Here is a 7134-nt window from a genome sequence, read left to right as displayed (position 1 = left end):
CGCGCACAGGGCGGCCCTTGATGGGTGCGCCCCGCCCCGCGGCTTGCCGCGCCGTGCCGAGCCGACGTCACTTCAGTGTGCTGCCTTGGAAAGGTGGCACGTTGAATACGCTCGTAATAGTGGTAATAAAAATAATGAAAACAAACAGGTTTTCCTCGCGTTTTTCCTCAGTGTCCCACGAAAAAGTTCTGTTTGAACATGTCTGCTGGAGAGGGTCTAGAAGAGACCACGAAGATGATCAGGGGACTGGAGCACTTCCCCTATGAAGACAGGCTGAGGGAGCTGGGCTTGTTCAGCCTGGAGAAAAGAAGGCTGCGGGGTGACCTCATTGCAGCCTTTCAGTACCTAAAGGGAGCCTATAAAATAGGAGGGGAGTCAACTCTTTGAAAGGGTAGATAACGGCAGGACAAGGGGAAATGGTTTTAAGTTGAAGGAGGGGAGATTTAGGTTGGATGTCAAGGGGAAGTTGTTTACAATGAGAGTGGTAAGGTGCTGGAACAGGCTGCCCAGGGAGGTTGTGGATGCCCCATCACTGGAGGTGTTCAAGGCCAGACTGGGTGGGGCCCTGGGCAGCCTGGTCTAGTATTAAATGTGGAGGTTGGTGGCCCTGCCTGTGGCAGGGAGGTTGGAGTTTCATGATCCTTGAGGTCCCTTCCAATGCTGGCCATTCTGTGATTCCTATGATTCTGTGAAAATGGCTGCTTTTGGGAAGTGGCTGTGAAAAAAGGACCAGGCTTGAGGCAGTCCTAGAGGAGGCTCAAGCAATAGGGGAGCCAAGGAGCAGGGACCCGCTGGCAGTGTGATGACTGGCTGAAGCTGTGGTGTTTGGCTGTTCTTAACCTCCTGTGACCACTTTATAAGAGCAGGGCAGGACGTGTGCCAGCACCATGTAGGGAAGCAAGGCCTGCATGGCTGCCAGGTGCCATCTCGCACCTTGGGCCCTTCCTGCCCTCTGCGAAGGTGGCCAGTCAGGGGCAGCTTTCAGGCCTTGCGACTGTTGTGTATCAAGGAATGGGGCCAGAAGGGAAATGAAAGTTCAAACAGGGAATTTCCTGATAGCTATCAGTGTGAGACTCAATCTCTCGTGTCACAGCCCTGCCCTCATTTGAACTTAGTGGTGTCTGTATCTTTTTTTTGCCATTAAAAATACTCCTAACCTTTGCCACAGAAAACTGACTGTATTTGGAATAATAAATCACATGGGAAGTGAGAGAATAAAGCGGAACTAGGCAGGACTTCAACAAAGCACAAACCTCTTGCTGAGTGAAAATCAGGATCCTTTATTCATTACAACTCATTTCACTAGAAAAACGATTCTACGTGTGGTTGTGTTGAGTCATCGCATTAGTCCCACAGTCTCTTTGATAGCTTGGCTTTCTATCTTCCTGTCAGTCATCATGTTTTGAAATCTGTCTCCTTGTCTACAGCATTGCAAATACAAAAAAAATATTCAATTTTCATGGGCAAATGAACTGAGGGAGCAATTTACTGTTTCTGATCTGAGGCCCTCTTTTACAGCTTCTGATACTGCTGCCAATTAACATCGAGCTGAGATCAGAGCTTCCCTCCCTGCTCATTCTTTCTGCACCTACTGCTAGAAACTGATTTTTCCTAAAGTGAAGAGCCGCTGAGTTTGGGGTACCTATGGTTGCTCTGTTCTGCAGCAATAGCTCTTGGGGCAAGGTAGGTTGGTTGCTTGGTTAATTTTCAGAGACAGCAGATAGGAATCCTGTCACGATTGAATTGTTCAAAGCCAAATTCTGGTCTTGTTTAACCCTGACAACTTGGCTGATTTCAAAAACAAGGGGAAAAGAAAAACAACAAGACAGAGTTTGGTCATAGCTTTTTAAACTTTCTTCACTGCATGTGTTTACAAATAGGCTTGAAACATGCCTGTGTTAAGCTATAAATTACTGATTCCTGATTCTTGTAAGAAACACACAGGGAAGAAGATGATTCCTGTCAGAAAACCTCAGATCTACCCCTCCACCCCACCAGGCTTCTCATTCAGGGAAGACAAAAAGTGTAATTATAAAATGGAAAAATATTCCATATTGTTCCTCCTTAAGCAGACACTGGTGTGCATGTCTGAGGAGAAGGGCCCATGGCAGCTTCCCAGATGTGACAGGTGAGTGGTTTCACCAGACACAGTGTAGATGATAGTGGCTGGAGCAGGAAGGCAGCACACAAGGAAAGGAAGCTGGTCAGTGCATTGCAGGTTTCTGCTTAGCTCCATCTCCTATTCTTGCACATCTTAAAGCGTGAATGTGGGTACTGTATGTTCAGTTCATAGTGAGAACTAGATTAAAGCCTTTAAAGTAAAGTGGAAAGGTGGAACATACTGATTTAAAACAGTTTGTTGAGGTGGAATATACACACAGATAGCATAGGCTTCCAAAAAGTGCTAAAGGGCATATTTGTGAATAATAGGCTTAGCTGGTAGCTGGCTATCCATTTTCATTTATTTTCTCTCCAGAGTTTTTTATAAGCAGGAGCTCTGAAGCTGGGAGCAATCTGACATCATTCTGATTTCTGAATTTATTTTTAATTTATTTGTGGTGAGTTCCGGGTCTTGATTCTCACTGACAGTAAATTAACTTTTTTGCAGGGTTGTCTTATGGCTTTTCTTTGGACTAACATGTATGTATTGAAAAATGTGCCTGAGTATTTTTGTCCCAGTAGTTTTTGATACACCATAGTTGAATGATTTGAAAATGAAAAAAAAAAAACGTAATACATGATATCTCTGGTTTTTGGTTCTGTCAGATAAACCCAGAATCCAGTGCATAAAAGCTAAATTATTTTAAAATTGATGACCTCCTTAAAAATCCATCAATATCAGATTTAGTAATAGGCAAGATTTAATTTGCTGTTCACATTGTCTTGCCTTACCCTTGCCATGAGGCACCCAGATTACAGGCTCCCAGGCTTCTCAGTGTTGGCCTTTGTCTGCAGCTGCCCCTGAGTTGGAGCACCAAGCTGTTGTCCTGCAGGAACTCTACTCAGTAGCTGCCTGTAGGCCAGAATTTTTTTTTCTGTGCTCATTTGTTGATTGTTGAAACCAATGAAACTATATTTCATTGTTCTGGTCATTTTTCCATCCAGCTCTCCACTGAGCATCACAGAAATTCAATAGGAGCCAACTTTTCTGTTTAATGTTTCTCTATAAATTCTTTCTGCACTGACATAAATTTTTTGGTAGGCTACTCCATGATTTCTCTAACACTCTAGCCTTAACTCTTAGAAAAAATAATAAATGATTTGTTTTGCTTTTACTGTGCTAGGCTGGATCCACCAAGGCAAAGGCCAACAGCCTTTTTTTTTTCTTTTTTCTTTTTTTTCTTTTTTTTGAAATGTTGTCAATAGCTCTGTAATCACCATTTCTATTCACTTCTGCTTCATCCCAGATCAGCAAGCTTTAAAGCGCAGTTGTTTGCTTTTTTTTGTTGTTGTTGACAGAAGTTTAAAATGCAGTCCTCTACATTTTCAGATGGATTTAAAGTCACAGCTGAGACTGAGAGCGAGGTGGAAATACCTAAATCCCTTTTATTTCTGTGATTTTCTCAGCTGACAAGCTTACTCATAAATTTTAATTTATAGTGTTCTTTCCAAACCAGTTACACAACACATTTCTGGCCCCAAGCAGCTTTTCTATCTACCAGACATTGGTTGATAGTGTTTTATGCATCAGGCTCACTTATAGTGCCTGGTAAGTTGGTGTTGCCAGCTAAGACAATCTAAGTAAGCTCTAACAGAGCACCCCAGAGGGGCAGAAAATGCCCCACATCAGCTGTTTCACCACACAGTGGCTTCACTTTGCTTTCAGCCTCCCAAGGGATACAGCCAAGGTTGAGGCTGAAATGGACCAGCTGGTCTAACCTCATGCTCAGTGCAAGAACAGTTTCAAAGTCAGGCCAAGGTGCTCAAAGCTTTTTCCAGTCAGGCTTCAGACTCCAAGGATAGAGCGCCTACCATGACTGGGCACTTCTTTCACTGCTCAATTGCTCTCTAAACAATTTTTACTTTGTCAGAATTTTTTAGTCAAAATTGTCCTTACTACTCCTTGTGATCATTGCCTCTGGTCTTTTGCTGTGCACCTCTGTAGATAGTCTCACTCCATCTTCCCTGTAACTCCCACCACTTAGTTGAAGACAGCTGTGAGGGCTCCCCGTCGCCTTAGCTCTCTTCAAAATGTCTGTACACCAAACTGCTCTTGGGAAAATTTGAATTGTTGACAGGGACACAAGTCTTGCCTCTTCTACTGAAATACTTGTATTCCAAGCTAGTCACAAGGAAAGAATTGTGTGCCAGGCTGTGTCTTGGCAAATTAATATGCATTTATTTGTCATGGTCGCTACTCAGCTATATAATCAGCAGTGGTGTTGCCAAAATTCCTTTCCTGAGCCATGTAAAAAAGTCTATCGCATGCAGAGACTAAGAAATGGTAGTACCATTCTTCCGGGGGAATAAAAAAGAAATTCCAATACTTGGATAAGTCCCCTGATTTTGGTACATTTCTCCAGCCCTGGCCCTCAGGAAATCTGGCACCATATGCCATTTTATCACAGCAGCTTTAGGCTTATAGGAAAGCTTTAGTCTAGTTCTCATGGATGCTCTTGTCTACTAAACAAAACTGTGCCTAGGCTGGGATTACTCTCAGTTGTCAACTTGAAAAGCCATTTTCTATACAAAACAGCAAGCTGCCACTTTTTTTCATCGACTATCACGGCTGCTGTTTAAATGAAAAAATGCAGAGTCAGTGAGTTACTGAGTAGCAGGAGAAGCTGGACTTTCTTCCCTTAGCAAGTAGATTCCATGTTCACACTGACCTGGAGAGCAGAGGTCCCCTCAAATCTCTCCTATCCTACAGGAGAAGGAATCTATACATCACTGTTTTTCATCACGAAGAGACTGTTGGATCTGTCTCACAGGAAAGAAATAATCAGTGTAGCATAAAAATTTGTTTTTACATCTACATGGTCACTTCTTAGTTTGTTTTTGTTGTTTTGTTTTTTTTTTCTATGTGCCATAAGCAATTGTCAACTCTTCTATAGAGGTTTTTTTTCCACAGAAATTCTGAAAAATTCACTTGGACTTTGCACTGAGGGATTTAAAACAGAAGCCCAGCAATACTGTGCATTACACAGCCCTACCCAGATGACTTGCAAAGCCAACTGCTCCACCTTCAAAAGAGCTCCAACAACCTGCACCTCCCTCCAAGAACTAGCTTATTTAAGCATAAATGTTACCACAGAACAGATGCTGGGATGGACAAGAGTGGTCCATGTAACCCCACTGTCACCACAGCTTCAAATGGCCAAACCAATGTTAAGATGGGAGAAAGGAGTGAGGAGTCAATAAAGTCTTCTCCATTCATGGCAAACCCACATCTGTGTTAGTGGTGCCAGCGCAATGCAGTGTTCAGATTTTCACACTACTGTCCTTTTGGTCAAGGAGTCATATGTTAACCAAGTTCGATGTTCTGGCAGGAAATAACAAGGATACAATGCATTTCAGCAGTGCTCTTCATCAGATCATTCCTACTTACTTTACAAACAGAATTAAGGAAGCCTCACAACATCCCTGTGAGGTAGGTGGAAATTCTTACACCCATTTTACAGGTGGAAAAAACAGGTACCGAGAGGTTAAGTGATTATCACAGCAAGTCAGTAGCAGAGCTGGAAATAAATCTAAGATCATTATCCTAGGTCCACTGCTCTAGACACTAGAGAACACCAACTCCCACATGCTAATATCAGCTAAGATACTACCTTTCTCTTCTATTTTAACCTCCTTTGGTGAATTTGACACTTGCATCCTAAGCTCCTTGCACAGAGCCATGTGATCAGTTAATGATTTATTTGCACAGGGAGCCAAGGGAATACCACACACCCTAAATGATCCAAGCATGGCTCTAATTGTCCAGTTCCACTTCCCAAGATAACTTTCCTTGTTCTTTACATTTATTTATATATATGTTTTACTTTTTTTTTTTAATACACTGAATCCACAGCTCTGAGGCCGTTATGCGACTTCACTAGGAATTTCCTGGATAAATGATTAAATTTGTCTCATTGAGGGGGAATAAAACACATTTAAAGGCTATCACATCCAGAAATAATCCTTTGCTCATCTGTAGGGCCTTCCTTCCCAGGACCTCCCATCCTATTACTAACAAAATATATTGAGCCTCACATCATCTTCGTGAGGTAGAAAATGATTCCCAATTGTACAGGAGGGAAGAATGACCTGCTGACAGTTCCAGCAGTGACTTCACCGCAGAGATGAGGCTGAATACCATACAACCTGACTGTTAGTTCCCTGCCCAGTTAGCTGAAAAGCGCTGCTTTGATGCCATGGCTCATCTTGGAGGCTTTAGCAGCTTGGCAGGGTACTTGAAAACCGGCTTGAAAAAAAATCAACTAGCAGTTGACAGGATGCAGGAGGAAAACATTAACTTCATTCATTGCACTGTCACGACTTGGAGGAAAAAATGAGCTTTCCTGTAGCAGCAGTGAAAGAACAGCAGAGTGTCTGTTCAGGATGTTGCATGTACTGTACTGTACGGAGGCACTCCAGTGAAAAAGAATGACGTACTCAACATCTTACAGTTGAAGACTGGATTGTCTGACATCCATATTATGAACCACATACTTCTAATTAATGAGAAGTCATCTTTAAGTAGTCCAGTGATCTAAAGAAGGTGTGCATGGCAGAGGTCAGGAATGAGGATGGTCATCAAAATGCTTTGTAAAAGGATTTGTCAAGTAATTAGTAGTTAACGAGGATGGGAGGTGGTTCATCTAGTTCAGTGCATTGGTATGTGGAAGGGTCAGATGCTCTCAATAAGGTGGAAGATACCTCACACTGAACAGTTACAGATTCTTTTTTTTCACCTGCAGGGAAGGGTTTTTCCAGTTCAAGTGAACTCTGCTATGTTTCAAACTATTAAAACTCCATTATATCTTCTCTGTGAAGGAAAAAAGTAATACATCCATATGGTATAAATGTGCTGGTTTTGTTATTCATCTAAATCTTTGCTCTTTCTTAGATTCTAGTAGCGTATTGGCCACAATGGAATCTTTTCCTGTTGAAGACATCTTTCCTCATTTTTTTTTTTTTGCCACCTGCTTT

This window comes from Meleagris gallopavo, chromosome 1, assembly GCF_000146605.3.
Source record: "Meleagris gallopavo isolate NT-WF06-2002-E0010 breed Aviagen turkey brand Nicholas breeding stock chromosome 1, Turkey_5.1, whole genome shotgun sequence".
Classification (NCBI taxonomy): domain Eukaryota; kingdom Metazoa; phylum Chordata; class Aves; order Galliformes; family Phasianidae; genus Meleagris; species Meleagris gallopavo.
Note: the sequence above shows the minus strand (reverse complement) of the source record.